Genomic DNA, 26,953 nt, shown 5'->3' with positions numbered 1-26,953 from the left:
TAGGCCTTTCCTATCCCGTCGTCGCCATAAGACCTATCTGTGTCGGTGCTACGTAAAGCCCCTAACAAAAAAAAAAGATCGTTTGGCGTGGCTTCCTATTTTCACACCAGAGAAATGTTGGTTCTGTATCTTAATTAATGCCACGGCCTCTTCTTCCCATTGCTAGCCCTTCCCTATCCCATGTTCGCCATAAGATCTATCTTTGCCGGTGCGTCATAAAGCAACTTGTAAAAGAAATAAAGCAGACGAAGGACGATTACATAGATGAAGTGATAAACTGAGGTGCTGTATTGCGCGTATGCAATATCCTGTGAATAATTTAGGATGATAATAATAGTAATAAACAATAATAATATTATTGACTTTATGTCCCACTAAATGCTTTTTCGGAGAGACCGAGGTGTCGGAATTTTGTCCCACAGTAATTCTTTTAGGTGCCTGTAAATCTACCGACACGAGACCGACGTATTTGAGCACCTTCAAATACCACCGGATCAAACCTACCAAGTTGGGTTCAAAAGGCTAGCGCCTCAGCCGTCTGAGCCACTCAGCCCAGTGAACGATTTAGGCCTAAGGATTGAGCCGATATGACCTTACGAAACTGGAATTATTGGCAAACAGTATTTTCGTACAGCGTTGCTAGGTTGATGTTGTTGGCCATACACAGAAATTATCACTGATCTGTCAACAATGATGACATGAAAAGCCCGTATATGTTTGTCAATCCATCCACATTCAACAACCTCCGCTGGAATTGAATCCATAAACTCGGACTCGTTAGACCTGATCCATCGACGCAGCAGGTAACAAAGGTGAATGGAAATTACAACACCAACAAGGAGTCTGTCTTTCACGTTAATTTTGCTGATACACAACCATTCCATGTGTACGTAAAAGAAAATGGTTCTTTTTTGCAGTGTATTAACGTCGCACCAAGTAAGTTGGCCGTGCGGATAGGGTCCCATAGCTGTGAGTTTGTATTAGAGAGATCGTGCATTCCTACCATCAGCAGCCCTAAAGATGATTTTCCATGGTTTCCCCAATTTTTACAAAAAACAATTGTTGGGATTGTTCCTCAATTAAGACCACGACCGCTGCTTTTCCAATTCTAGTCCTTTCCCATCGTTGCGTCTCCCGAAAACCTTCGATGTGTTTGTGCGAATTTAAACTAGTACCGAAAAAAAGGTAGGTTCGCAGTGAGTGAAATTCTGTTCGTGTTATCAAAATCTCATTTCCGGCATAAAATGTTTTATGTAAGTTTAAATTAATTTAAAGTAGAACTATTGGTATATTTCTACAGTACGTACGCGATGTCTTTAACCTCATCAACAGCTAACTACTTCGAGCCACACCGAGCAAGTGGCTGAAAGGTTTCAATCACGTAGCTATACCGCTTTTCACGGGAGTTTAATCCTGATGTAAACAAATAGGCGGAGCACCTTGCCTATGCACGTAGACATTGACGTAGTTGATTGGAGAAGCAACCGTCGCACTCACTCGGTATGTGAGCTTGAAGAAAAGTAGTACGTGGCATTAATTGTATTTTGTTTTAGTTTATTACATTTAGAGTGTCTGGAAGAGTACGTAATCAAATTAAAATATGTTTGTCATGTATACCGGTATATATATATATATATACAGTCGAACCTCCCTTCTGCGGACACCGTCGGTTCCGAGGAAAAATGTCCGTTACGAGAGGTGTCCGTTACGAGAGGTGTCCGTTACGAGAGGTGTCCGCTAAAACAAGTTTGTAAAAATCGGACATTTTAACGGCAAAAAACATCCACCTTAAATATAAGCATACATATCTTTATTTTTATTATTCTGAGTCATTTCTGTGTTAGTATTTTATAGAGAGTTATCATCATTTACAAACATTACTGCTTCGTGAAGTAATCCATTGTTACTCATGTTTAACAGACAACTGAAATGCTACGGTATTTCTATCTCACTAATTAGCGCCTGTACTGTTTTCCTTCTCAAGTTGACTACCTGAGTTCGACCTCATCAGCGACAATCCGAGTTATGAATAGAATGATGCAAGAAGGGAAGAAAATCCCCAGGTAACTTGTGAGTCAACAGTCTCTGGCAGCATTTCTGGGCAATTAGAATTCTCGGAATAGGTCTGTACACCACTAGGTAGAACTGCATTCCGATGTTCCTCCTCTCCCCTTGCTCGTGAAATAGTACAAACGTTCAAAAGGTATTTCCTTATGTCTGTAGAATGGTTTTAAAAGAAAGGATGACATGTGGTTCGGCGTAATAAATTGTCCAGCAACGTGTGAAGTGTCCGCTTAAATGGACGGGACAAATTACGATGTACGCTGGCCGGAGTTAGAGGTGTCCGCTAAAATGAGGCCAATTTAACACTTGTCTTATGTAAAATAAAATCGGTTCCGAGGAAAATTGTCCGTATAGGGAGGTGTCCGCTGAATAAGGGTGTCCGTTAGGGCAGGTTCGACTGTATATATGTTTTTTAAAATATGAAATAGTGATTAAATAACGAGAAATGAAGGCACAAGGCTTGGTGTAATACAGGAAGTCTTCACGTAGTGAGGGAAAGTCCCAAGTCGTACAGCGTGGAGATAAGATGTTGCATCTTGCAGCAGCAACAGTCAGTGTCAGTATTCATAGTAAGAGAAATGGAGCAAGAGGTAGGACCATCGCGTGTAGTGAAGCACAAAAGAGGGAAACCGCTCAGAAGTGACCATAGGCCATTGTGAATGTGTTCAATAAACTAAGAGAACAGAACCCAGGTTTAGTCGTTTATTCAGAAGTTCAGATCTTCGCACTGTTGTCGTATGCTATGTGTAGCCCTGTACGTCCGAACACGAGACGTTGACAGGGTGGAGGTCAGTACTACACGTTCAGCGAATCACAACTCTTTCCTTGGCGGAGGCGTGGACATGCCATGTTTACATCAGGATTAAACTCTCGTGAAAAGACACATATCAGCTTGCATTCGGGAGACAATGGGTTGGAACCCCACTGTCGACAACCCTGAAGATGGTTTTTAATGGTTTCCCATTCTCACACCAGGCAAAGGCTGGGGTTGTTCCGCAATTAAAGCCACGGTCGCTTCATCCCCAATTCTAGATAGCCCTTTGACTATCCCATTGTCGGCATAAGACCTGTCTGTGTCGGTGCGACGTAAAGCGAATTGTGAAAAAATATCGAGCCGCGGAGTTACTTTTCACCAGTACTTATTATTTACAGTACTACCGTAAATGTATGACAAATCTGGTGGGGTCGCATTTGCGAAGTGACCAATACATATGGACTTGACCATGTTTCACCACCGGATTCCCTTCCTGACGCCAACCCTATGTGGAAGAATGTATTTGTTCATGTAGTTCTACATAGTGTAATTTATTTTGATCACTGCAAAATGATTATGACAATTAAATTTGCGATATTTTAATTGATATTTTCACCCAAGTTTCATCAAAAAGTGTTTGGTCAACCCGAACAATTCCCTTATGAGCAATAAAATAAGGAAACTTACTATTCAACTTGCTCTCGTAGAATAATGGTCACAGTGGCTAGTAAATAACGCGTTGGTCTACCTCGAACGAGCTGTTTAAATTGCATGTACAATAATAGAAACATGCATAAGTTATGTCATTGGTGAACATGCGAAGCAGAGGAAATGTAATAAGCTTGTTACTGAACCAACGCACTTAAACCAAAAAGTGGATGACTGTGCTGAGTTTATATTCCACCCCATGCAAAATGAGTAATAATAAGGTCTGTTCAAATACATCTCCTTCTCTAAATGAACAGCCTCCTGTAACTATAATTTGCTTTGGAAAGTTGTTGTTGTTATTTTGCTTTACGTCGCACCGACACAGATAGGTCTTATGGCGACGATGGGACAGGGAAGGGCTAGGAGTGGGAAGGAAGCGGCCGTGGCCTTAATTAAGGTACAGCCCCAGCATTTGCCTGGTGTGAAAATGGGAAACCACGGAAAACCATCTTCAGGGCTGCCGACAGTGGGGTTCGAACCCACGATCTCCCGAATACTGGATACTGGCCGCAATTAAGCGACTGCAGCTATCGAGCTCGGTGCTTTGGAAAGAAGATCTAAAGTACGTGATGGAAGACTCTCCAAGAGAGAATAATAACACACCGACTAAATGAAAGATAGAGGCCGACAACCACGTCATTTTGTGTCCAGCTCCATGGTTAAAAGGTTAGCATCCTGGACTTTGTTTCAAAGGGTCCTGGGTTCGATTCCCGGCCAGCTCCGGGATTTTAACCTTAGGTGGTTAATTTCTCTTTTTGGATGTTTGTGCTGACTTCAGCATTAGAATTCATTTCACGTAGGGCCCCATCCTCAAAGATACGAAGGTCGCCCGTAGTAGTCAACTTGAAATACCCACACCAGGCCTCTCTGGAGGCCTTACGCCTTTATTATACGTATTTCTCTCCTTAAACAATATTGTCGCCGCACAGTGGAGATCGTTTTATCCTCCATAGCGAGAGAACTAACTACTCTTCTTCAAACAGCTACTACAAAAAAGCTTATTCAGCTTATCAATATTATTTCTGGGGTCACTGGAACCACCCAAGCTCATTTTGATTTCGATCGGGTTTGAGGCCGGACGCCCGTTCTGACGTCACGTTATTTTTTGAGATGAAGATCTCAAAACCCCCGAGACGCCGGGTTCGATTCCCGGCTCTGCCACAAAATTTGAAAAGTGGTATGAGGGCTGGATCGGGGTCCACTCATCATCGGGAGGTCAACTGAGCAGAAGGGGTTTCGATTCCCACCTCAGCCATCCTCGAATTGGTTTTCCGTGGTTTTCTATTTCTCCTCCAGGCAAATGCCGGGATGGTGCATTACTTAAGGCCATGGGCACTTCCTTCCCTCTTCCTCACCTATCCTTTCCAATAATCCGATCACTTCACAAGACCCCTGTACATCACAGCAGGTGAGGCCGCCTGGGGCAGGTACTGGTCCTCCTTCCCAGTTGTATCCTACCGAACCAAAGTTTCACGCTCCGGGATACTGTCCTTGAGGTGGTAGAGGTAGGATCCCTCGCTGAGTCCAAGGTAAAAACCAAGCCTGGAGGGTGAACGGATTAGGAAAGAAAGAACGAAAGATCTCAATTGAGGATCGAATGGGATTCGAACTTCAGCTTCTGGATGGGAAGTGACCAGTTAATCCACTGAACTAAATGACCCTCCTGTCAAACAAGGCTACTAATAACTTGAATTAAGTACTGTATATTCATTAGACCTAGTCAAGAAAGCCAAGCAATATGACAGGATGCGTTTCACAGACCACGTGGCCCTGTAGTTTCTACAAGCCATCTGACTGGGCAGGAGTCATCTTGCCAGGTCAGATCATTGAGGTCTGTAGTGCTACGAGTTTGTTTCTTGCGTGTCTATTTATAAGGTATCCCAGAAACTCTTATGCCTTGGCGTTCATTTTTGAGTTGATTAGGCTGACTGTACAGAGCAGTTCGTGATGTGTTTTCTTCCTAGACATATTTTGTTTACTATTTTAGAATTTTCTTTTCATCGCACCGACACAGATAGGTCTTCTGATGACGATGGTATAGGAAAGGTCTAGGAGTGAGAAGGAAGCGGCCGTAGCCTTAATTAAGGTACAGCCCCAGCATTTGCCTGGTATGAAAATGGGAAAGCGCGGATTACAATATTTGTTTACAGGATCTAACGGAAGTACTTAGGAAATATAGCTCTATAAACACTATATTTCCCTGCACTGTATTGTTATACAGTGAGAAATTAGGATCAGGGAACAGTAAAGCTAACGCGGTTTACAGATTAGGTAATTTCGTGCGACTATTCCTAGCATGGTGCAGCCCGTGTAAGACAGACCCTCCAACGAAGGTGGGCATTATCTGTCGTGTATGGAACTGCGTGTTTTGTAGTGGAGGATAGTGTTGTGTGTGCCTCACGAATGTTGAGGACAGTACAAATACCCAGTCCCCGAGCCAGGGTAAATAATCGTTTAAGGTTACTTAAGAGAATCGAACCCGGAGCCCTCTGAACCGAAGGCGACTACGCTGTCCATGAGCAAAGGGCCATGAAAGTAGCAAGAATTTTTGGTACTCCCAGGGGATCGCACCTTGACAGAGTGGGTTGTTATAACTGTAGCGTCGTTAAATGAGTTTTGCATTCTTTCCACTTACTTCTGCCTTAAAAAGAAAAAAAGCAATCTCCGTACTGACCATGAAGGCCCTTTAAGAGGTGGAAGGTAAAGGCTTCCACTTCTCAGCACCTGATGCGTAAAGTTATTATTATTATTAATAGTATTATTATTTCCTACATGATGCTGTCTAAACTAGTGTATTTAATTACTAAATTCTGGGAGCACTGTTTAACCCAGTAGACCTATTTATGTTATAAAATCTTAGACGATGTGTTTGTACAGGAAAATTAAACGAGGTTTAATAAGTATAATCCAGATCCAGATATCCCGTTAACTTAATCTCTTTCCCAAGTAAATATTCCAGCATTTCATTTCTCGCCCCGCTTTTTTTGTACATGTCTTGCCTTCCCCTTCCCATTCTCCTTTCGCCGAGCAACTGATGTTCCTGTGGTTTTACTGGTTATTCACAAGCATGCTCTGGGCCACAGGTTCTAATGTATTGTGCTATGCTGTTCCCGAAACTGGTTACTGCTTCTTTTGTAGATACCTTCATTTCATGTTACGTATGATAGTTAATGAGGTCTGCTGGTTGCTAGGATTAGAAGAGGTAAAATTCATGTTATGTGTCTGTTTTAGTGTTGGTCTGGTATTATATAAAGCATTCTGTTTATTTTAGATACAGGACTTCATGCTCTCCGTGCCATTAGAATGCTAGATTGGGTCAGACTCCTCTCGAATTGTGGACGAGAGAAATCCTCGTATGTCCATTTGTTCTGTAGCATATTTAAATGTATCAGTTTGGTTCGTTAATTTCCTGAGTTTCGTATCTGATCAATGAGAAAATTTGTCAAGTGCTTACTCTCTATCTGTTTCGTAACTACTCACAGAAAACTAATAATAATAATAATGTTATTTGCTTTACGTCCCACGAACTACTTTTTAAGGTCTTCGGAGACGCCGAGGTGCCGGAATTTAGTCCCTCAGGAGTTCTTTTACGTGCCAGTAAATCTACCGACTCGGGGCTGTCGTATTTGAGCACCTTCAAATACCACCAGACTGAGCCAGGATCGAACCTGCCAAATTGGGGTTAGAAGGCCAGCGCCTGAAACCGTCTGAGCCACTCAGCCCGGCCACAGAAAACTAACAAAGCATAATTCGTCGACGGTGATCGGATAATTTGCTTTTTCGTTATTTTAACAGACCGCGATTTATAAAAATGCATATTTTTTCAGTCTTTCTTCCAGTGTATATGAACATTCACATCATCCGTTGACCTAAATTCTTCTTTCAAAGCATGGCTACCACAGGACTGGTGAGGATATGTGTAAATCTTGTTGTACGCAGTTATGAATGGAGGTAGCTTTATACCGTTGCCTTGTATTTCTATGCCAACATTTATTTTAACATGAGGTCCGAATGAAACGCCTTTCATTTCATTTAACCTAGCTATTGCTATGTTTCTCCTGAATGTAGGCCCTCCTTTTTTCGCCTGTAGTGAACTTCGGGAGGAGCCTCCGTGGCTCAGACGGCAGCGCGTCGGCCTCTCACCGCTGGATACCGTGGTTCAAATCCCGGTCACTCCATGTGAGATTTGTGCTGGACAAAGCGGAGGCGGAACAGGTTTTTCTCCGGGTACTCCGGTTTTCCCTGTCATCATCCATTCCAGCAACACTCTCCATTCTCATTTCATTGCATCTATCAGTCATTAATAAATCACTTGGGGAGTGGCGACCCCATCGTACTAATAGCCTATATCTACTTCATTCATTCCATCCCTGACCCGGTCAATGACTGGAAAACAGGTTGTAGGTTTTCTTTTTCAGTGAACTTGGGGAAATATTCTTCCCAGTTCGAATTTTTGGGTCACGTTGTCCTCATTTGACTTGTATTGGGATGGTCATGGTAGGCCCATAGAAATCGTCGATCGTATTTTCGTACTGAACAAGGAGAACCTTTTGTGTACCTTGGAGTTAATGAACAATGTGTATGTTGAAAGATAACATGAACTGAGTATATCCGTGAAGAGTGTGCATGGTGGCGAAAGTAGAGGTTCTGATGAAGGGCAAACTAACTTAACAACGGAACTGTTTGTGATGTAGCCGGGCTGAGTGGCTCAGACGGTTGAGGCGCTGGCTGGTCTTCTGTCCTAAACTTGACAGTTTCGATCCTGGCTCAGTCCGGTGGTATTTGAAGGTGCTCGGATACGTCAGCCTCCTGGCTGTAGATTTACTGGTATGTAAAAGAATTCTAGCGGGACACTATTTCGGTACTTTATCGTCTCCGAAAACCGTAAAAGTACTGAGACGTAAAGTAGTAGGAATTGTTGTTGTTGTTGTTTTTGGACGTGGCAGATTTCAATTAAATTTGGGTGAATGACTTAACACATCCTTAATTAATGGTAATAATTTTGCCGTAAATTTAACAGTAGTCTTTTGTTATTAAAAAATATCTGGATGGCTTGGAGCACTTCGATGATGGCATAGAATGGACCTTGCGTATGCACTATGGAAATATAGCCATAGTTTTTTTGTAAAATAACATACTTTGTAAAACCTATTATACTATAAATGAGATTTTTACGACATGAACGGTCTAAAAACCTATCTTACTAACACGTGCAGTATGTCACCGAGCGAGTTGGCCGTGCAGTTTGGGGCGCGCACCTGTGAGTTTGCATTCGGGAAATGGTGGGTTCGAACCGGACTTTCAGCATCCCTTATGATGGTTTTCTGTACTTTCCAATTTTTTCACACTAGGCAAATTTTGAGGGCTGTACCTTAACGCCACAGTCGCTTTGTTCCCACTCCCAGCCCTTTCCTATCCCATCGCCATAGGACCTATGTGTCGGTACGACGTAAAGCCAATTGTAAAAAGATTATTATGTCAAAATATTAGGGTTTTAATACGTCTGTATCGCTTAACGTGTCATGGTCATCAACGTGCATGTTGTTAATCTGTCTGTTAGGTCATCAGCCCAGAGGCTGGTTAGGTCCTCAAATAGCACCACTAAAGGTTATTCTGCTATAAGGAAACCGCAAAAACCAATGGCAGCACCAAAATGAAGCGTACTAGGCAAGATGAGGAGTGAGGTAATTTGCCATTGCTTTCCTCACTGGGTTAGAAAGTGCTATTACAGCACGACTGACCCTATAAGCAACACCTTTCATAACACTCAGATGCACTAGTTGTGCTCCAAATGTCATTACTCAGCACCACCCATACCCCAGCAGCTTCCATATTGTCACAGCCATGGATGAGACTGGGACTTCGGTGGAAGCTACATTTTACTCTGGCCTGTGCCAAGAGATGGATACAAAAGTTCTGTATCCATCAAGAAATAGCAGCAGGCAAATGTTGTTAATATAATCGTTTATTAACAGAAACTATGTAACTATCGGGTTTCTCTTCAGAATCTCTCATATTGTAGTGTTATGGACAGCCTACGTAACAACAGCAGACGAGCAGCGATGTTATGGGGTTTTGGTTGTTCATCAATGTTTCATTGCAATCGATGCGTACGATACACAAAGTTCCATTTAAAACTCCAGCAACAAATCGCTATTTTGAAGTGCGTAAATATTATTTTACGGCAGAGTGACAATTAGCACTTTATTTTGTTTTGCCTAATCATATTTCCGAGTTCCATCTGAATCTGTCTTGTTCAACCTAAATACTCCCTGGTTGGTGTCGGAGGATAGTTGACAGTGACTCATGACGAATGAACGGATTTTATCACAATTTGGAAAACTGTGCATATAATTGACCTGTAGTATGTTGCTGTATGTTTGCGGAAAGATAGTATAGGTAAGGTTCATGGAAAAATTCAATCCAAAGACTTCATGTTGGTACGCTTCCCGTGAATGGTCACTCTGACCACCGGAAGTGCTACAGTAAAAACACGTATGGTACCGGGCTTAGGAGCGCGCAGCTGTGAGTTCGCATCTGGGAGATAGTGGGTTCGAACCGCACTGTCGGCACCCCTGAAGATGGTTTTCCGTGGTTTCCCATTTTTACACCAGACAAATGCTGGAGCTGTACCTTAATTAAGGTCACGGCCGCCTCCTTCCCATTCCTAGTCATTTCCTGTCCCATCGTCGCCATAAGACCTATCTGTGTCGGTGCGATCTAAAACAACTAGCAAAAAAAGAAAGCACGTGCTGATTTTTTCAAAAGATCATTTATGTTCGGAACAAGTCACTGACAAATCTCATGCACGATGGCTGTGGCGTATATTTTACTAGTCACTCTAGGACGCCTAAATCAAATATGGATTGTCATAGAAAATGAATGATCTACACTTATTATTTAATAAATACAAACACTCCTTTCAAGCATATGAAAGGCTGCATTCTCCCAAGAAATGTGGTGCATGGTACGTTACAAGTCCTTTTAAAAACTGGACCTATAGATGTTTCTTGTATATATCCACAGATTGTATCTATATGAGGTGATAATTAGATAATTAAAATTATCCCTTATAAAATATAAAGTGCGAGAACATAAAATACCACGCGCTCAACCTTTTTTGAGGTTCTATATATACCTACAGCATCATGAGTGAAATATATAGGAAACCTTAACGTCCTCAAAATATACGATTGACTTCATGTATATCACATTTAGCAATGTATACTTAATATAACGATAATTTTCAATGACATGTTACACTGAAATAAAACGAAAACTTCAGTGACTAATATCTGGTGTTAGAGCAGTTAAACCACCAGAATGAATGCAGGGCAGGTGATCCGGCAGCATTCAGCCCGTGGACAAAGCATGGCAGTGCAGCAAGAATGATTCATGTCTGTCAGCATTGGCACTGAATTATATGTGCAGCGCCGGAACAAAAACCGATAAATCCACGCTTGCTGCTTTCGCGTGTTTGTGCTGCAGGGAGTAGCATGCGGGAACTACATGTTGCCACAATATTTATATTTAATGCAAACGCGCTACATTCAGCTTACATAGTGATTTGAAATGCGCAATTGGATCTAAAACAAATAACACCGGTGAAGCACTTATTTGAGGCTCTGAAAACAACGCTTAACTTTGTGATTGCTCAAACGCTGAAAACGGTAGTATATCAAAGTATAGAAACTGAAAAGTCGATGTCTGGTGTTTTATCCGCTGCAGTATATGGTATGGACATCACACAGTGCAGAGCGCATTCAATACAAAAACAGGGAGCCAGGGAGATGTCTGGTTTTGATTTTTTCTTTCTTTTTTAAAATGCTATTTGTTCGGGGCGTCGACCTAAAAAGGTCTTTCGCCCCTACTTGCACCATATGTGAGGAACCTGCGAGTATTTTTTAAATGGCGGAAGTTCAAAATGATGAATGTGAGGAGAGAAACGTTAAGGACAACACAAACACCCCGCCCCAAGGCCAGGGATATTAATAATTTACAATTAAAAACCCCTGACATGGCCTAGAATCGAACCCGGGGCCGCCGGGTGACAGGTGGACGCGTTGCCCCCTACATCGCAGGGTCGGACGTGGTTTTGATTAATGTGTTTGGAGTTATCGGACTGATCTGATAGCCCTGTTACAGGTGGCACAATGAGAGAATAAAATAAAAATTGTGGGATGTTGAAGTTGGTAATGTCTCGCTGTTGTGCCGGTTGAAGATCCCTTTGAAGACAAAATAGAATAACATACATTTCATTTCACCCTGTCTAATTTTATTCTAGTAAAAAGGTCCTAAACAGGACTCCGGTGCGATATTATGTAAAGTTTACAGTCTTTCGTACGGTATATACAGAGTTAAAAAAAATTAGGGTAACATGTTTTGTACATCTGGTATGTGAACGTTAATTTGGTAGATGGGGTTCCAATGGTCGTACAGCATGCCTTGAGACCTTAACTACTCAGTGTATATCAAATCGAAGTTTTACTCCATCTGTAGGCGTAGCCATGCATTAAATTATCTGGTGATCCCTCAAAACAAAAGGGAATACCGGTGCGTCCGTGTGTCGTTGTGAGGTACACGGACTACTGAGGACATTTGAACACGTTGTACGTCAACCAGCACATCCTATTAGACATCTAAGCGACTTTCAAGTCGTAAGGGCCGTCACTTTGATCAGAAAGGACGGACTTTTCGTCGTGTTACTGTGGATCTCAGTGTCTCACCGTCAGTTACTCACCACTCGTGGAATCGGTACGAGACAGGTCAGTTCACAAGGAGGGTTGGACAAGGTCTGGACGCATGACAGCCCCACAGAATGATCGATATCTGACCATATGTGCGTTGCGGCGTCGTTCAGCAACTGCCAGAGAACTGCAACAAGACCTCAGGAGAGATGACCCAGATGCCCTCTTGGAGTGCCCCGTTTAACGTAGCAACATCGCGCAGCTCGACTTCTGTACCCACGTCAAAAGGCAACTTCGCCAATGGACATTTGTGTTGTTCACAGACGAGTCCAGATTTCTCCTGACATAGCGTGATGGGCGTCGACGTGTATGGAGACGCCGTGGTGAGCAGTACATGCCAAATGTTGTCCAGGAAGGCGACCAATTCGTACAAGGTTCTGTGATGGTGTGGGGTGGCATTAGTATTCATGGTCGTACGAATCTTGTCGTCGTCCGTGTTAATCTTACCGCTGCGGGGTACATCGAGCAGATACTGCTACAGCATGTGTTGGTTGCTGCATACGGTGTTGGCCCTGAATTCGTACTCATGAACGACAACGCCAGGGCTCATGTAGCGCGCATCACCAGAGCTGTCTTGCGAGAACTGGACATTCAAGAGATGGAATGGCCAGCAATGAGTCCCGACGTTGATCCCATCGAACATGTGTGTGATAGGCTTGACAGAAGTGTTCGTGGGTGTCCTGCTCCACCACAGACTCTCCAGGACCTCGAACAGGCTCTCATTGAAGAAAGGGACCAGATAGTGCAACGTGACCTCCGTCGACTTATACGGAGCATGCCACGTAGGTGCCAGGCTGTGATAAATGCTCGTGGAGGACATACACCATACTGAAGCTCTCCAACTGTGATAAAAATCCACCCTGGAGGACTGTCATCAATTTGTTTTCGCCCATATTTAGACATTTCCGTTTGTGTTCTGAAAATGAACGCGAATCCGTCGATGTTCTTTTGTATACTTCAACGGTAAAGAAGAAAAGTTTAGTTTGTAATATACCTGGTGTGATGTATTGTTTCGTGGAGCATGGCATACGTTCAAATACATGTTCCCCCAATTTTTGATCTGTGTATTACTGGGCTTCAATGAAAACACATTTTAAGTTATTCGCAAGTACCGAAGGCCAGTTATCGGTGCAACGGAACTCTCAGAACGAAGAGCATATGACGGAACACTCCAGCACGTGGCGGCACACTGCCGGTATCGACAGTCAGTCTTGGTCTCGCTTGAGAATGCATCGGAACAACAGACCCTCGGTGTTCCGGAATGGCGGAACATAACTGTGATCCGGCACAGTGTGCCGAAACAGGGACATAGTCCCCAACCCTACACTCAATACCCTTGGGAGCGTCCTAGTGAGTGAACACGTTTACAGATATGACACCCTCGTCTGTTTCTTCGCAAACATGCAGGCTGACAAGCATAAGAGACATTTTAGCGAATACAAGTAGTTTGTGAATAATTGGTTGTGAACGTTTGTAACAATTTTTATTTTTTAATGTCAGCAATTTGACCGTCTAAATATCAATTCTGACTCCTCTTGTGGGGTACAATTCTATAGTTCTGAGCTCGAAATGATTGTAAGACAACGGTTCTCCTAAAATTGTAGGGCGCTCAGCTGTGAGCTCGCATCCGGAAGATAGTGGGTTCGAATCCCACTGTCGGCAGCCCTGAAATGGTTTTACATGGTTTCCGATTTTCACACCAGGAAAATGCTGGAGCTGTACCTTAATTAAGGCCACGACCGCTTCCTTCCCATTCCTAGGCCTCTCCTGTCCCATCGTCGCCATAAGACCTGTGTCGGTACGACGTAAAACAAATAGCAAAAAAAATGTAGGGACGGAGTTATGCGGGTTCCAAAATACAAGAATTTAACTTGATTCATATCCACCTGTTGAATTCCAACCAATGATTTATACAACATTGAATACAGAATCCTACGCCCTGGTACACTTAGGACAATTACATGGTGTAAAAAAATTAATAATTACCAAATGTATCGAAAATTTCTTCAGTTATCCATGTCTCTAGGCTATTAGCCAGCTCAATTAGTTCGAAATAAATAATATCAATATCGTAAAATTTGTAAAGACAAATCAGATGGCCGGTTATTTGCTGACGCGAGAATGTTTTGAGTCTCTTACAGTAATTAATCATCGCAACTTGAAAATCAAGTTGACCGAGCTCGATAGCTGCAGTCGCTTAAGAGCGGCCAGTATCTAGTACTCGGGAGATAGTGGGTTCGAACCCCACTGTCGGCAGCCCTGAAGATGGTTTTCCGTGGTTTCCCATTTTCACACCAGGCAAATGCTGGGGCGGTACCTTAAGGCCACGGCCGCTTCCTTTCCACTCCTAGCCCTTTCCTGTCCCATCGTCGCCGTAAGACATATGTGTCGGTGCTACGTAAAGCAACTTGCAAAAAAGTTATTGAATTGACTGTCTAATCTGTCCTACATTTCACCCGAAGTGAAACTTGCACCGGATTACGAAAAATCAGCGGGATAATCCCTCCCCTGCCCCATCCATATTTTAAGTATAGATTTGTTCAATACACACTCTGCTAATAAGCTTGCTTATTTCATCTAAGTCAAAGTGACAAGTTGCGTTTAGGTAAATTTTATCTTCAATTATAATTAAAATTTTATCTCTGGGTATTAATTAGCAGAGAAATCTTGAAAATGTGATCACTTTTTGTCTCAGGAAGTGTAATATTCACCATTACAAATTATCTGTGGAGAAGCGTTCCCGCGTGCGCTACGGCTGAGTTCGTTAAGTGACCGTTTTCTGTGCTTAAAAGTGTGGGGTCGAATACTGACAAAATTTATTTGTAATTAAGGACACAGTGGAGAGCCATTTGCCAGTAAATTCAATAGAAAGTTAAAGAACCTCTTAGTAGCGAAATTCTGGAACTTCAACATCATATCATATGATATCTTTATTTTCTTCCAGATCTACAGTATTGCTACCTTATTGATCCATTGATGGAGAAAAATAATAAGCCCAACCTAGACAGGCTTAAATGAATTATTAGCTCTAACCTAAGCGATATATTGGTAAAACTAACAAGAAACTAAATTACATTAAATTAAATAAGCGAGCTAACAAAATAAATTAGGATAATTAATCGTCACCACGGCAAGGTGGCCCCTGGCCAGCTCCTAATGGAGATCTGATCGCCATGGCAACACGTCACCAACCATCGTATGAAAACAAAATTTAAAAAGTACGGTATATTACAAAATTGCATGGCAACAAAAATTAAAAACAGTAATTAAGCAATGGAAAAACAAACAGAAGTAAGCTCTGATTTAACAGTAGTTGGCAACTCGGCATAAGTATAAACTACCTTCCGGTAAAACAGACCGAAACAAAACAAAATAAGAATCGCACACCGGCATACCATGGAAGGCTAATTTCCTTCCTCATCCTGTGATGTCAGCAAAACCCAGCTATCTGCTTCCTCACTGACCCAGGCTAGCAAACACCAACTCACCTCTTGCTCAATCTGCTGAGCTGTGCCTACCTTTGCAACAAAATATGCACTGTTCTACTTTCAAGTTACCTCTCGTTATTCCTTATGACCTCAACCTCCAACGTCTTACCGATGAGCTAACTTATTAACTCTTATCAAACCGGAAACACTTCCAGTCCGTAATGACTCAAACTCCAAATTATTAAATTTCACACTAAATAACTTATTCACTCTTTACTCAAATACAATTAACAAACACACTCTACTACTACGTACCCAATTTGGCTTCTTAACAGTACCTCTAACCACTCACAGACAAACTTCCAACCACCTTGCCGCTGCCCTTCATTATAACACCATACTTCATAAATAATCACTTTCACAAACCACCAAATCAACCCCTTACAAATAACATTACATCCATCATTATCTTGCTTCCTCTTGTCAATTCACAAACACAACTCTAATCACTGTTAGCCCAAACTTCTCTTATTATTTAGATACATCTATCACTTTTAGCAAACCGGTAACACTGAAATGAAATGAAATGGCGTATGGCTTTTAGTGCCGGGATATCCCAGGATGGGTTCGGCTCGCCAGGTGCAGGTCTTTCTAATTGACACCCGTAGGCGACCTGCGCGTCGTGATGAGGATGAAATGATGATGAAGACAACACATACACCCAGCCCCCGTGCCATTGGAATTAACCAATTAAGGTTAAAATCCCCGACCCGGCCGGGAATCGAACCCGGGACCCTCTGAACCGGTAACACTTCCAATCCGCAATGACCCAAACTCCACATTAAATTACACATTAAATTACTTTATCATCATCACTGTTACTCGCTATGTCCTCATTATGTAACTTCTTACCCTATTACCGTTCACATATACTTAACTATAATATCACAGCCTCTATAACTTCCTCCTTACAACCGAACCATCTTTCCTTATTAACAATCACTCCGTTATCTCAAACTTTCAACTTTCTCGTTATCTTCCGTTGCTCACTATAAACATACATATCACCAAATCTCACCACCTTCAGCACTTTACCAACCATACTCCTCTCCTTCCAACTATATTCTTACCGGGCGAGCTGGCCGTGCGTGTAGAGGCGCGGGGCTGTGAGCTTGCATCCGGGAGATACTAGGTTCGAATCCCACTATCGGCAGCCCTGAAAATGGTTTTCCGTGGTTTCCCATTTTCACACCAGGCAAATGCTGGGGCTGTACCTTAATTAAGGCCACGGCCGCTTCCTTCCAACTCCTAGGCCTTTCCTATCCTATCGTCGCCATAAGACCTATCTGTGTCGGTGCGACGTAAAGCCCCTAGCAAAAAAAAAAAAACTATATTCTTTTCACCTTTCCTTAAATATCATTCTTTAAGCTCAACCAACACCAACTCTTAATCATCCTCCACATTAAATTATACTTACTCCTTCAATAATTCAATATTCAATAATAATATTCAATAATTACCATACCATCTTTATAATTTAATCACTCTTATCTCAACTACACCACCAAATCTATCTCTTGCAGATGGCGATATATTTCTACCATAAATTTACTTCCTCTTATACAACTAACATAAACACTCTTTTTTGCTAATTGCTTTACGTCGCACCGACACAGATAGGTCTTATGGCGACGATGGGACAGGAAAGGGCTAGGAGTGGGAAGGAAGCGGCCGTGGTCTTAATTAAGGTACAGCCCCAGCATTTGCCTGGTGTGAAAATGGGAAACCACGGAAAACCATTTTCAGGGCTGCCGACAGTGGGGTTCGAACTTACTATCTCCCGAATACTGGATACTGGCCACACTTAAGCGACTGCAGCTATCGAGCTCGGTGATAAACACTCTACCACTTACCATAATCACTCTCACATATCACCAAATCAACCCCTTATGAATAACAATCCAATTACACCAATCCAAACTCCACATTAAATTACAATTCAATGGCTTCCTCTCTCTTAGCTGACATACAATGAATACACACATTCTACCACCTCCTCGTATCACCTTTCATTATTACCCAACTTACTTACTAATACTGTTTGTCTTTTTACTTGGCAAAATACATTCAAAATACCGACACATACCAACAAATCCACCTCTTATACCAAAACCACCTCACTCCGACATCCTCCAACTTATACTTGTTTACCAAACACTTTCACTTATAAATTAAATAAACTTGAGTCCACCATTAAGTTGCTAAAGGTATATTCACCATCGTTAACTTGCTGATAACTCACTCATAATTGCCATAGAATTGCAATTGGCATAAAGACACATTCATTTAAAATATCCTACTTTTATCTCCACTGTATCAAAACCTCCCTCCACTATAATTTCATCATTCTTCACCAACCAAACCCTAAAATACAGACACATACGATCTAAAACTACCTTACTATCTTTCTATTTTATCTCCTTAACTCCTGGCTGTTTCCTTCTTCCCTCGCCCCTGCCAACTTCCGATAACTGCCCAACACCAATCATCTTCCTCTTCAGCCACTATTCCCTTATTTACTTACTAACTATTAGAGTTTTTATTTCCTGTGACTCTACCCTCTGGATACTGGATACTGTCCGCACTTGAACGACTGCAGCTATCGAGCTCGGTGACAAGTTTGTTGGGTTGGAATTAATAAATGACATATTCTAAACAAAGACTCTACGGTCAATTAGCTAGTAAGTGACACATCAATAGAACGACTCAGTTCAGTCGAGGGTTTGCTCTGAATGCTATAACCTTCCTTTCCCACAAAGTATTAGTAATTTTAATATTATTGGCTTTATGCCCAGCTAACTACTTTTACTGTTTACTGTTTTCAGACACGCAGACGGGCCGGAATTTTGTCCCGAAGTAGTTCTTTGGCAAACAGGTGAATTTACAGACACGAATCTGACTTATTTGAACACGTATAAATATCATCGGACCGAGCCGGGTTCGAACCCGCCAATAGATTCAGAAAGCCAGCGCTCCACCGTCTAACTCTAAATCACTCGGTCTCGCCCACGCATTTTGTTCTTATCCATATATATATATATAATAAGAATTTTGTCTGTACATTGCTCAGAATTTGAAAAGAATGCTATTTCTGTATCAGTCATGTCCACTGTAACCAAGAAATGCACTTTTTACTTTTCCGTAATGTCTGTCTGTCTGTCTGTCTGTCTGTCTGTCTGTCTGTCTGTCTGTCTGTCTGTCTGTCTGTCTGTCTGTCTGTCTGTCTGTCTGTCTGTCTGTCTGTCTGTCTGTCTGTCTGTCTGTCTGTCTGTCTGTCTGTCTGTCTGTCTGTCTGTCTGTCTGTCTGTCTGTACATGCATCACGACAAAACGGCTCAAGAGATTTGAATGAAAATCGGTATGTAAAGTCGGGGTATGAACCACTACAATCTAGGCTAGAAATCATTTTATTAACTCTGAGTGAAATGGTAGTTTAGAGGAAGGTTTAAAATATAATTCTCAAATATTTATATAATTAGTGGTCCTATCGATAAATAATACATAACTAAAGTTATATAGAATTAAATTTCCGAATATTTATGCCTTATAATTGTTTACCGTACCGGCTATGGTAACACAGATATTCATCAATTTGTATTTTTGTTGCTAAGTCCATATCAACGCCGAGCCACGAGAAAATGGGCTAACATAATTTAATGAAAATCGGTACAGGCCTATAGAGTCGGGGAATAAGGAACTACAGTCTAGGCAATAAACAATTTTATTCATCCTGGATGAAAATGTAGTTTAGGGGAAGGCGCCTAAAATGTAATTTTTAAACACCTATGTTATTGGTCCTATCGACAATTACTACATAACCAAAGTTATAGAGAATACAATTTCCGATCATTTGCGTTTTATTCTGTTTTACCGTACCGACTATGATAAGAGTGGTATTTCAGAGTCGGAAGGAAACTAAATATGAAGGCCTACACTATCGAAAGCTCATAAAATTGATCAACAATAACATTACATTGACCATTGCTTGTTGTGATGTTCTTTGTCTCTTATACATCCACTCAACTCCGATAGATGGGATTACTGCTGTGTACCAAGTACAGTATAACAGCCTGACTGAATATTGGCGGGAAATGGCTGGGGAGTTAGAAAACTTTCTTCTTTAGCATGCCATTCCTCTGGTTCCTGATACTGCTGGTACGTAACATACTGGTTCATCATAGTATTCCAGCTATTCGATCCCTACTTTGACGCGCTGTTTTGATCAGCAGTGTGCCCACTTATGGCAGAGGCTCACTTAGTAGCAGTAGTAGTGGTAGTGATAGTATGACCTGGTCTAGAATTACGATTTAGACCTATTCCAAATTATAGCACCACAATTCACTAAATAACTCAAAATTCAACCCAGAAAAGAGCCGTTTCTTAAGAAAAGCTTCTTCACTTTTATTAAATACTATATTAATTTTATTCCAAATTAGCAGTGAAGAGGGAGTTTTTGCTCTGGCTTGGAGGAAAAATTTGCCTCAAAGTGAGATAGACTTTTCCGTCGCCAGTATACTGAATTGAGATTTTCCGACTCATTGGGTACTTCTAGGAAACAAATCAGTAAAACAACATAGTTTTTGCCCTGGGACTCTGCACTATTCGACTCCCCCCACCGAAAAATGAGGAAGAGTGTTCACGGATCACGGCTGTCTGCGGCTTGGTCATTCCAATCTCTGGAACTTTGGACTGTCAGATCGGCAGCGTTCGTTGAAATTGAGAAAATGTGTGGTTTATCATTTGATAGACTATTTCATATGAAAGCATTGCTTTTAATCGCTCCATTTCTACTGACGTCATTGTAATGACCTATGTTCATTTCAGTTGGGAAAACAACTAAACAGTCTTTCTGAGGATGTAAAAAGGCAGGTAGAATGTGAGTGTCTGACATTATAATGAAAACTCCCGAAACTGATTGTGACTGATGGTAGGCAAATGGGCCTACATTTACAATGTAAATGCCCTAACCCAGTTTTCATATGAGAAAAGACGTTTGGTGAATTCCCCGTCGCGTTTCTAAAGTAACGTTAAGAGCTACGCAATTTAATACAATCTTGCCCACAACGTGTTCACTACCTAACCTAGAATTCTGTATACAAGGTAGAATTCCGTAGCGAAGCACGGGTACATCAGCTAGTCCGTAATATGTTTTGAAGTTTTAGTTGTATAAGTTGTTGGCAAATACTCAGTGTTTATTGCGTTTTGCGTATTATTCGGGGTATTAAATTTTGGAAGTGACATGCATCGCGGTCGTATTACACCAGCTGAGGATGCCTTGTAATGACCTTACTTAACGCACTGTAATCGTTCTTTCTGAAATTTACATCAACTTCATATCAAAAATGAGATGTTGACAGCCGAACAGAACTTTACGCTTTACAAACTTATTCTGTTAACACGTACAATAGGCTTATACGAATGTACCAATTATTAAGGCTAAAGCATTTCTTTATTATTTATAATGGATGTTAAAATATTATGAGATCTGACATTTTGGTTATCTATATAAAATCCACCACGGTTTCTGTCCAGCTTGTAGGTCTGTCCGAAGAATTTTACGGACTTCCTGACACGGAAATGCTTAGTGGAAGTAAAAAAGTATTCAGGAAGGATATAGTATACAAATAAGTGATACATTGATCTACCACTGTTAGAATATGCATCAAGCTGCTTTCACAACTTCAAACTACCGTTTTTAGGCACTTATCCATCCATCCATCCATCCATCCATCCATCCATCCATCCATGAACGAATTTCCTAACAGTTGTTTACCTAAAATGTACTTAAATATTTTCAATGAACTTCAGAATTTATCGAACATGTCCCTCGATAAATGTTTACAATCCCTTACTCCTCATCCTATAAATGAACATTTGCCCCAATTTGCCCCCTTTAAATCCAACTTCGTTTCATATTATGATCTTTCCCACTTTCAAAAGCTCCGATCAAGCTTATTCATTCGTTTACTAATGTCATTCCCACGCCATCTCTCCACCGACAGCTCGGAACAAACCACTTAGTCTAGCATCTCCTTCTCCTTACTCCAAAAGTCTTCCAAACCTAAAGTTTGCAAAATTCTCGTAACACCACTCCTTTATCAGAAATCGCCCAGAGAAATTATGCTGCTCTACTTTGGCCCGTGTCAGTGGCATTTCGTGACATACCCATGATTTGAATATGAAAAAAATGGTATGAAGGTATTTGCATTGGAAGTACTTCTTGCCTGCAGTAGACAGGCTAACAGCTAATAAAATTATGAAGGTGCATGTTATTAATATATAAACGACGAAACTGTCAGATCAATGCTCAGAAACACTCAATTCGTCATGCTGCAAACAGGTTGTGTGCAGTGATCTTTTAAATGATCATCTATCAAGTTTCGTTGGAATCGATGCCTTCGATACACAACGTTCCATTTTGAACTTCAGCAAGATACCACTATTTTTAACTTCATCTATATGTTAAAAGAGTTTACTAAAAACAGCTTTGGCTAATCCGTCCGTCCGTTCTGCAGGACCGATTTGCTTCATTTTTATTTTATTCTCTCCGGAATTAAGCTGCCGATGAATCATGAGACACTGATAGATCTGTAACTTCAGCCAACTTTGAGTAATCATACAATCAAATCATTAAATGACCACTCCAATAATTGCAGGCGAAGGCTTACCCTAACCCGCAATACATTCTGTACTTAACAGTAATGACATTACATGCAACAATGTTTGATTACTATCTGCCAAGCTAAAAAGTATACACTTCCTCCGATCACGGAAGAATACTGTTCCCTGCTAGATACTCTTTGATTGTCTAACCTTTCCAGCTTCCAAATATATTCAACAGATGACAGAGCGTTCCTAATAACTTACATGCTGCTGAGAGAAAAAGTCTACGTACAAACAGACCCGATCATGACACACGACTTAGACATTATCTGAGAACATCCATCGAAGGATAAGCTAGCTACACTAGAAAGACTGAAGGCCATGTATTTTAAAATTATTCTCTGCCTGGCAGAAAACGCTCCTTCGAGACTAATCTATAAGGTCACAAGACAACCGTTCTATATAGAACTGCGATTTAAAATACCATTGCCTTCTCCGACACAATACTAAGCTTTACATCAAACATTTCATGATAAAAATAAGCGAATATATGGATAGATTTTTACCAAACAGACGGCATAACAATGTCGGAATAGATGAATTCTAGCTACGAACTGCGGCATACCACAATTCGCTTCTTATTAAATGTTCATAAAAGTATTGAGAAAGGCAGGCAAAACATGGCTACGACAGGTATATCAAGATGAGTTATCTGACCTATTCATACGGAATGCTACGGAGCAGCACGGGTCCTCTAATAAATATTATTTTACGGCAGAATGTCTTGCCATTAAGTTTGTCTCAATCCATCATCTCACCAAATTCCATTCCAAACGATCGAGTCCATCCACGACTTCAAAATTTTAGACTTTATTTTAACCTACAATTCAGATACAAACAGTACTACTTGTTCATACGCCGAAATGACATTGTGAAAAAGAAAACATGCATAGACTACTTTCCGGACACTTAAATATCACAAGGAGGCGTAACACCCGCGGTCGTTACTAGCTTGGATTCATCTAAGTGTGCACATATCCGCGGAATTTCATGGATTATTTAAAAACATACCATGACGTGTAGAAATAGTCAAATTCCTAAGTTAAAATAAAAAAACAGTTATGATCTATTTTCTACGCCACATAACAGGTAAGCAGTAGTGTTATGGTTTGAAAGGAGCGGAGGGCAGTCACCTGATTTCTGAGTATTACCTTCAGGAAGGTGAGTGAACAGCTTACTACACTGAATGCTGTTGTTGAATTCTACTTCCATGCTATTGAAACAGGCTGCCCTTCTACAATCCGGGACATGTCCTCTAACCCCAGGTGGTATCACATTTTAGGTTGGTACTTCTAATGAAAGGACTCGTGCGACTTGTAGGAAGAAGGAGGAGCGGTGGTAATCAGCCGCAGTATGACAGGTTGCCAGTACCACGTGAACGAGACCACAGTACCTTTATTTAATTAATGGCTTGTGTTTGCACATTGTGCGGTATTGTGTAGTTAACTAATTAACGAATCATTCCTACAAATTCAAAGTGGATTTGTTTGAAATGTTTAAAGTGTTGCTTAATTACGTATGAAAGTGCGATGAAACTAAACTTGCGAGTGATTTGAAAATCAAATATGATTGGCTTCATAGCAGACTTCGAATATCAAGGTAACCTTCTATAATAATCAATGAATACACAGTGACGGCTGGTGCAGAAAATCAGTTGTGTGCTGTAACCCATCCCCAATACAAAAAAAAAATTTTTTATAAACATACCGGTATGTGGTTTTCAAGAGGCTCTCCACTTAGTTTTCCACACAGAACAAACACGCAAACAACCCCAACACATATACACATTCCTCATAAAAGACTATAAAACTATATAATTAAACACACAATAACACCTGCAATGGCAAAATATTCACGAACTCAAACACTTGGTGTGAGCGCGCAAAAACAGAACTTCCGAATGTTATCAACATCATCGAAATAAAACCAGCAACGGCGTAATGCAAAATTACATGTTATGTTTTTATAGTGACATTTTATAAACTAGACATTTTTAATTAAAGAAAATCACAATATCATGTCCTTATTTTGACAATATAAAAAGTACAATATTTATAGTTCATCGATTTAGAAATGTGGCTATGGAATAGGCAAGTTGGTAGTATTCTATCGTCTTTCGTATTAAAAGACCTGGCGGGAACAGCTCTACTGTATTTTGTTTTCCCGTTTGCTTTGAGCGATCCCCTCTGAAATACTACAGCTGAGTCAAGAGGGTGCCGCCTGCCACCTTCCCATATCGGACGTAATGCAAGTGTGACTAGTGCTAGTGCTAGTGGTTGAACGAAGAATCGCTGTGAAGAGATGTCTTGGCTGTTGTTTCCACAGCCTATCGGAACACATTCTCTTAGTATCGGAAAAGTTGGGCTCGCATGCGCAAAAGGCAGAGTTCCTGGTTTCTGGCTAAAAGCTTAGAAATCCTCGCTGAGCTGTGATTGCACAGCACCCGGCGTGGAGCGCACCAGTAATTAACTGGTTGTGAGGGGAGTCGAATAATTTCCTATTCTTTGGCTGACGTCTTTTTCAAATGCACTGTGTTTGATTGTAGATAATATTTTTTAACTAATTTATTTTTCCAACAGGCAATGTGCTGCAGCACTTCAGCACATAAGGTACGGCCGCACCTGTGAATACACTACTTACCCTTGTTACTGTGTGAACATGCAGTGTAATTTGGTCTGTTTTAATTTTTCTGTGTGTAAGTAATAACACTTTTTTAGGGTAGGTCGGTGGGTCCCTGGCAAGCGTAAAGGAAGGATCTCTCCTCACTGCTGCTTCAGGTATAATTTACCTCATCACAGGGGAAGCATTTTTTTAAACAATACGAAATCATCGATTCACCATTTTTTTTCAAACTATTCTGCGTTGTATGAAACAGATTTTTAAATAATGGATTTCGTTGGATTTTGTTTGATTCAAAGATTGAAGCGTCTGCTTTGGAACATGAATGAATCTGACTTGTCCTATATTTACAAGGCATTACATCCTTTTGTGGACCAATAAAAATCCAGGCGTGTAAGCCGTATTTGTATATCGTTAGCTGGTAAGATTCAATAGTTTTCTTCAAAAGAAGCAGCTGTATAAATTCAGTACCAATAATTCATTTACAAGATAATGTTCACGTCCACAATAACCACAGAACATTTACTACACGTAACACAAACTGACTTCCGTGGTTGAAGCCACTTTATTATCAGAATATTAACAAGATAACTCAACTTATCTGGTTCTTATCGGGGACTGTTTTGTATTCTTGAATAATCTTGAAGTAAAATTTGGTTATTTCTTCAATATTATGTCGCAATAAGTTATCTTGTTACTGTCAAAAGAGAGCAGTGACCTTAGTAGGTTACTGGAATTGAAAATTAAAAACTGACTTTCTGGTTTTACTCAGGGATGAGTGATTTCATATTGTTCGTAAATGCTTTTATGCTTTTCTCATTTCTAAACCTGCTCCCTCTTGGTAAATTGCTCCCTGATGACCGGACCCTCAAGCGATCTGTCGTGCTTTGTTGCTTTGCTCTCAATTACAGTACTTTCAGTATTTTAGTGGCTAATTGTGATTTCTGTGGTGAATTTGTCATTAGTATGCATTTTGTGGTCTGAAGTGATCATTTTCTGCGGTGATACATTGTGTACTTAGTTTCTGTTTTTATGTTAATGTCTGATGTTGGCTCATGATGTCATAGGCTCATCATGGCTGACCAACAAGAAGTTGAAGGGATGTACAAAGACCGTCTACAATATCTTAGACCTTAATGCCACTATCGATTGGCGGGAAAGTGAAATTTGTGGTGGTTATAAGGAATGTATGATTCGCAAATGTTTGTTTGTTTACATTGTGTTCAGAGGATAGGAAGTACTATTTCATTCGCGTTATTAAGTATAAAGTATATAAAAGCATATTGTGTAGGCCTGGTGTTAGAGGTGTAAATAATTGTGCATAAGAGTATATTGCTTTGCTTTAACGGCTGTAGAATTTGCTAAAAGGGATCGTTCGTACTGCATACTAGGTTGTAAATTAAATGATACTGTTGCAGATACTTCAGTTTTTAAATTCCAGGAATATACAGCTCTAAGGTAGAAATGCATAGGAATATATACACCGGGAAGTGAAAGGCGAAACCATTCAACGTATTGAACCAAGATTTGTGGTTAGAAAGCATCTCTTTCCAACAGAAAGTGCTAGTAATTTAGGGAGACGAGTTGAATTGTGTGAAGATTTGATCTACTTTTGATGACCTCAGAACAAACTCCTGGTTCCACTTAACTTGGATAATAGTGCTCTTTTCATTAAGGTACACGATGATGGTAGATAGATGATAGATTTGAAGTGTCGAGTATTATACCTTGAATGTGAAGGTGTTTTATAAGAAAATAGGTTTTGGCCAACCGAGACCTTCTGTATAACAACTGGGACACGCTGTACAATTTAGTGAGTCAATTTACAATTGCGAACATCTTTCCACCTGCAGTAGAATTTATATCCCAGTGAATAATTTTGAGGATGCCTTCGTTCCTGATAGTGATATA

This window comes from Anabrus simplex, chromosome 1, assembly GCF_040414725.1.
Source record: "Anabrus simplex isolate iqAnaSimp1 chromosome 1, ASM4041472v1, whole genome shotgun sequence".
NCBI lineage: Eukaryota > Metazoa > Arthropoda > Insecta > Orthoptera > Tettigoniidae > Anabrus > Anabrus simplex.
This window is presented reverse-complemented; position numbering follows the sequence as displayed.